Consider the following 7,595-nt stretch of genomic DNA (forward strand, 5'->3'; position numbering starts at 1 on the left):
ATGTTTCATATAAATATATATATTGTTCCTATAATTAGTTTTATCATTTCATAACTTAGGGTTTTCAGCGCAGAGAAGATGGTAAAGAAGATTTCTATCGCGAATGGACAGAATATGTAAATGGATTTGGTGATGTCAGATCAGAATTTTGGTTAGGTCAGCTATTAGATCAATTTATGTAAATTTAAATACATATAAAAAAACGGTTTTCAAAAATGCAAACATTTGAATTGAAAATGACCATCGGATTGTTATCTTTTTAATATATAAATGCAAATTTAAAAAAAAAGTTGACATCAGGTGAAAGCTAATAAAAGACGAAAATTACATTTTTGGATTATTTTTTTTTATTTGCAAATATAACATGCACATAAAGACGGGTAATGTCAATGGGATATGAGTATGAATTCTGCTTTGTACATAATCGACACGCATATCAATATTTTAACGTGATATTTTACAAATTATTTGTCCAATAAAAGACCACCGAAGCGGCTCAAAACACTAAAATGAACTGCAACATCCCATACTACGTTTTTAACAAAGATGGATTTTCATTTATTCTGAATTTATTTTATATGCTGATTACTATGGGATTATATTCTTGGTTTTAGGTAAAAAATAAAAAGGTGAAGCGTATGTGGGGAGTTTTCAGAAAATGCAAACCTAGATTCTGTCAATTCACGAACTTTGATACAAAACACTACGCGAAACAAATTTCATATATAGATTTGATGAAATTACAAATATAAGCAACATTATTTATACCCAAGATAGCAATAAAAAAAATATATCAAGTGTACGGTTATAAAAAAGAACTACTAACAGCAACTGTACGGTTATAAACCACTTTTAATTTCAATCATGTTCGACTAAATGTACATATAACATGTGTTATTATTATGCATGTCTTGTTTTGATCTTCCATTAAGGGGAGAACAATGATTAAAATGTTATGCTATAAACATATATTTGATTTCTCTTTTTCTCTGATATTTGTAATAAAGGTAATGACAAATTTCATTATTTGACATCTCAAGGAAAGTATGAACTTAGGGTAGATCTCTTTGATAAACTGTGAATTGGATGGAGAGTTGTCTCATTGGTACATCTTTTTATTTATAAACATGTGGTCATAAGTGAACCCGATGCAGATTATTCATGAAACACGATTTATGCGCTCAGAATCATCTTGTATTAACATCTTCGAGATCAATAACACCGACACACATGGACCCGAAATTGATTAAAATGGACGAAAGATATTAATTACAATGATCAATAAATATTTTTGATAACAATTATCCTAATCAGTATCCTAAGTCGAGTGTCAAATCTCAAAAAAAGGTATTGTATCAACCGTTTGAAATCCAGAAAAACAACCAAACATGAAATCGGGCTAGACAGAAGATCATTTTCATTCTGTCAGATTTTCTAAAGATATAGAAAGATATGGTATGAGTGCCAAAAACTCTCCATCCAAGTCTCAATTTATAAAAGTAAACCATTATAGGTCAAGGTACGGTTTTCAACACTGAGCTTTTGCTCACACCAAATAGCAAGCTATAAAAGGCACAAAAAATGACTAGACTAAGTGTAAAACCTTTCAAACGGGAAAACCAACGGTCTAATCTTTATAAAACGAGAAGCACTTACGAATCACATAAACAAACGACATCTAATGAACATCAGATTCCTGACTTAGAACAGGTGCAAACAATTGCAGCGGGATGAAACGTTTTAATGGTACCAAACCTTCTCCCTTATGTAAAACAATAGTGTAACATCACAACATAGAAAGACACACTATAAAATATCAATTAGAATGGCTTAACTCAATAAAAAAAGTAGTAACACAAATTAACACACAATGAACGAATAAATTTGATCTATGATACAATGTAAATAAAAAGTTAATAAAATATTGGATGAAAAAATGGAGTAAAAGTTTTATACTGCTATGATATTATTTGAGAAAATTTCAGAAAAAATTTTGGTAAAAAAATACGTCATATTATACACAGGTAAATGAATATAATTTGGTTGTTAAGTACACTTCTTCTATCTGTATAATATTCCGTTTTGGAATACCAAGAAATTTATTGCATATCAATAAAACTAATCTAAAACTTGTTACATGTGAGTGATTATCAACAATAAAACTATAAAATTGGTGCTCGATAAAACTTCGTAAAACTTGAAACTTGAAACTTGAAACTTTTTATTTCTCAAGACCCCATCAGGGGTATGTGAATATAAACAGTAATAACAAACAATAACATATAAACAAATATACAAAATAATGATATAATAGAATGACATGGTTATATATTCAATGGTATATATGTTGTGTACAAGTTGTAATGTTGTACAAATTATAATTTGTACTATTTATCAGTGTTTTTTGACCTGCTGAACACAAGTGGATGATGCAAGCACACAGTCTTTTGCTTCGCATATTTCTGTCATATTTTCACAACTTCATGATACAGTCTAATACCGAGCATTGATACAAAAACATTATAAGACCACACAAAGATTTTGAATGGAGATGAATATGGTATAAGGAAAAAATAAAGTTAGAATTTAAACTATTCAGGTATCCTCATTTCCAGTTTGAAGACAAGGAGAATAGCACTAAATGTTAGGTTGAAGTATAATATTTTGAATTTAAAACATTCCACTGGTACATTTTATAAGATACACCTGTATCACCTGTTGCAAGAAGGAAGGTGTCAAAAAACTTATAACTTGTACAAAAACCCTATACAAATTATAATTTGCACAAACTTACATCTTGTACACAACATATATAAAGTACATGATTTAAGGAATTTGCAGTGGAAGGCAAATCTTATTTATAACAGACAGGACAATTTTACACAATTAGGCAAGTTTGACAATTACAATGTAGTCATCAGGACAAAAAAAATTCACAATACCTTATAGCATTTGACTCTTTATACACATTACAGGGCAAAACCTTTTTTCTTGCATTTGAGAAAGAAGTACATTTAAATAGATAATGAAATTCATCACCAATTTCACATAAATTGCATAAATCACAAATGCAATCATCACGTTCGACACCCCAAAAAACGACTGTTCTATTGGCAATTTATGGTTCATACATCTTAAATTACAATATGACTTTCGAAGATCCTATGGTTCATCAACAATATATCTTTCAAAATTATGAACGGTTTTGAAAATTCTTTAATTTAAATATTTAACTGAATCACAAACAGTAGTAACCCATGTTTGTTTGAATTGATCACAGAGAAATTGTTTTATTAGATTTGATATGACTACATTTTTGATACACTCTGTGATAGCCAGTACCCTGAGAAAGATAATTATTAAGGTTTTTTCAATACAAAACATCCATTTAGAATTGCAAATATTCTTGATATGCATGTTATATAATAACTTGTACAAAGTAGCAGCAATTTTATCTTGCTTATTACAAATAATTCTTTTCCAGAATGCAACCATTCTACTTTTGATCAAAATATCAATTGGAAATCTTCCTAGTTCACCATACATAATATAATTTGGTGTACATTTTTTAAATCTTAGTATATATTTATAAAATTGCAGACAAAATGATTCTAGTATACTGTTATTAGTAAAACCCCAAATCTTACAACAATACATTTGAATGGTATTACACTAGTAATTTTGGGGCCCTTTATAGCTTGTTGTTCGGTGTGAGCCAAGGCTCCGTGTTGAAGGCCGTACATTGACCTATAATGGTTTACTTTTTTAAATTGTTATTTGGATTGAGAGTTGTCTCATTGGCACTGACACCACATCTTCCTATATTTAATTAATATAGGTAAAACCATTGCATCAAAAAATCTCAACCTGTATATCAATAGTTTTCTACATTTTTTCATTATACTTAACATAGCCTTTATAGCTTGACAAACTAATCTTTTTTCATATTTACAAAATGAACTATATGAAGCAAAATCATTCCAAGATAAGTAAAATATCAACAATTTCTATAATTTGACCATCATAAGTAAATGCAAGGATTTCATTCAGTTTGAAAGTACGTTTTCTAAAAATTACAATCTTTGTCTTTGCAACATTAATTTAACTCTTATTATATAATTTCCAACATTTGCAATACAAATACATGGCATTCAAGGCAGCTTGCAATTCAGATTCGGACTCTGCTAGAATTACAGTGTCATCAGCATAGAGTAATAGATACAATCTTAAAATATACAGTTATTGCAGAAACATATGAGTAGCATTGTAAACATTTGACCAGCCTTCATAAGAATGTGACAAAAATGCAACTAGATCATTTAAAAACAATGAAATAGTACAGGAGACAAATTTTCTCCTTGGCGTACGTCAACATTGCTTTAAAAGTAACTTGAAGTGTTACTACCTAATCGTACACAAAATTGTGCGTTTTTATACATACTGTGAATAACTTTTTACCATCAATCCATTGGTGCATCAACTTGTGCCATAATGCACATCTATCCACCGAGTCATAGGCTTTACGGTAGTCAACAAAAGCACAAAATAAAGGTTACATCCCAAGTAAAGATCAATCAGACAGTTCCTATTTAAAAGTTATCAGTAGTACCATAATGTTTTCTAAAGCATGATTTCTCTTCGCAGAGAACGTTAAAATTATCTAAATAACAATTAAGCCTATTATCCAGATCACATGTGAATAATTTACCGAAAACAGCTAAGAACCGTAATACCCCTGTAATTACCAGGACTTGCAGGGTCTCCTTACATTTATATATTGATACAATAATACCTTCAGTCGTGTTCTTCATGCATAGGATCCGGAACAGTATAAAAGGAGAAAAGAAATAATTTCGATGTTCCTAGTACGAAGAAGTGAACATTTGTAGTAATTCTAAACAATTAGAGCTGGTATATAGACTAGATACATCTTATCATTCAATAACAAAAATACCATTACAAATAGTATTAACAGGTCAAATTAACAAGAAAAAACGATTTGAGAGTACTCGCAGTTACTGACATTAGTTAAAATCAAAAACAATTAATGATAAAAAATCATGCATCAGACACTAAAATCAACTAAATCACATCCCAGGGATTTAGGGTTTTAACGTCATGGCCAGTCAAAGAAGACATGACTTGTGCAATGCCAAAAAAAGATGTATCGACAGGTAGTATGATAGTTAAGAGTTTGCATCGTTGTAGATAAAAATGTGTGTACTATGTCTTTAGACATTACGTTTGAAAATAATACAACTTTAGCTATGTTTTAATTTGCTGATGAGAAAATCGATATTATCTCTACTAGTATATGTTTTTTTGAGATAATAAAGACAACATTTGCATTTTACCACTTTGTTCATGGCTGCAATGTTGGTTGGCAAGCGGGTTAATGAATCATCATAAAAATATATGTACGTCTTAGCTCTCAGTTATGCAAAACCCCGTTTGAAGTACTGATTGTCACGGAAGCGTATTAGGGCTATCCCTTTTGATTTTTTTCTTCAAATTGTCGCCTTCAATCTTGAAATTATCAAGAAAAAAAAGTCGAAAAAAAAATTATTTAAGTAGATCAACTATAGTACTTCGAAGAAATACTAAACACAATAAACTATACACTAGAACTAAATTACCATTCAATTCCAAGATTAATGTTGATAATAACAAGGTTAAAGTTGGAAATTCCAAGATTAAGATTAATTATTCCAAGAATGATTTCGATAATTGCAAGATTAAAGTAATGGTAATGCCAGGAATTAAGTTGATAATTCCAAGATTAAGGTTGATCATTCCATGATTTAAGTTAAAAATCTCTAGATTGAAGTGGATAATTTCAAGATTTAAGTGGACAATATGAAAATATATATATATATAAAAAAAAAATATATATATATATAAACAAAAATACTGAACTCCGAGGAAAATTCAAAACGGAAAGTCGCTAATCAAATGGCAAAATAAAATGATAAAACACATAAAACGAATGGACAATTCCTGTCATATTCCTAACTTGATACACATGGTACAGGCATTTTCAAATGTAGAAAATGGTGAATTGAACCTGCTTTGATAGCTTGTATGACAGTCGCATCAAATTCCATTATATTTACAACGTTGCGTGAACAAAACAGACATAATAACATAATAATTCAAATTTTTCATCCCGCTGCAATTGTTTGCACCTGTCCTAAGTCCGGAATCTGATATTTAGTGTCTGTTTATGTGGTTCATAAATGTTTCTCATTTGTTTCTCGTTTTTTATATAGATTAGACCGTTGGTTTACCCGATTGAATGGTTTTACTATTGTAATTTTGGGGGCTCTTTATAACTTGCTGTTCGGTGTGAGCCAAGGCTCCGGGTTGAAAACTGTACCTTGACCTATAATGGTTTACTTTTATAATTTTTGACTTGGATGGAGAGTTCTCTCATAGGCACTCAAACCACATCTTCCTATATCTATATAATAGGTAAAATTGTCAAAATAGGGGTACAGCAGTCATGATCGTGTCACAATCTAAATCTAAAAGAACGGCCTTCATACGCTTCCTTAAATTGTATAGGTCCCATACTCTTTTCCACAAAATTCGGCAGACGAGAGGCGAAAGATACTAATTATCACAAAAATATTTCAATCAACCTTTCTGAAAAACAGTTTTTTCCTCAACATAATTCAAATTTATCATTTATCACTAAATTCTGTTTCTTACTTCAGGCTTTGACTAGTGTTAATAACCTCTTCTACCACGGCCACCCTTTCCGCTTCCACGATCTCTCCCACCTCGGTCATCGTTTCCTCTACCACGACCTCTTCCACAATGGTATCCTTTTTCGCTTCCATGACATCTACCCCAACGGTCACCCCTTTCGCTACCAAGACCTGTTACACCAAGGTCACATATTATGTTACCCCGATCTCTCCAACCACGGTAAATATTTTCGCAACCATGACATCTTCTACCACGTCCACTTTGTCAGCTACTACGACCTCTTCTATATGAAAGTTGTTGTCCATTCTTCTGATGTGTTTTAGCATTTAATTTGCCATTTGATAAGGTACTTTCCAATTTGAATTTTCCTTGGAGGTCAGTACTTTTGTGATTTTATTTTTTTCTACAACGGCCAGCTTTTACACTACCACGACATATTCCACCACGGCCAGCTTTTTCACTACCACGACCTCTCTCACCACGGTAATTTTTTCTCGACTTCTTTTAGGACGGTAACCTTTTCCTATACCGCGACCTCTCCCCAACGGTCACATTGTTTCTGCCCCCTCGACCTCTTTCACTACCATTACATTTTCTGCTACCACGACCATTCCAACCTCGGTCAACTTTTCCGCTCCCGAGATAGCCTCTACACACATGTATTGAACGTATACTTCTAATGCCTTATTCTTCTATATACTATTATACATCTACTGATCTAGCTTTCATTTAAATTATCATTATCATCATTGTAAAAAACATCATGTTCACTGTACTCCTAATTGTTATCATATGCATGAGTACTCGATTATCGCACGGTAGTACCGAGTGTCGAATACCAAAATAATACTCGTCTAATCGGTTTCCAGTTAGAATGTTGTTGC

Source organism: Mytilus galloprovincialis, chromosome 3 (assembly GCF_965363235.1).
Source record: "Mytilus galloprovincialis chromosome 3, xbMytGall1.hap1.1, whole genome shotgun sequence".
Classification (NCBI taxonomy): Eukaryota; Metazoa; Mollusca; class Bivalvia; order Mytilida; family Mytilidae; genus Mytilus; species Mytilus galloprovincialis.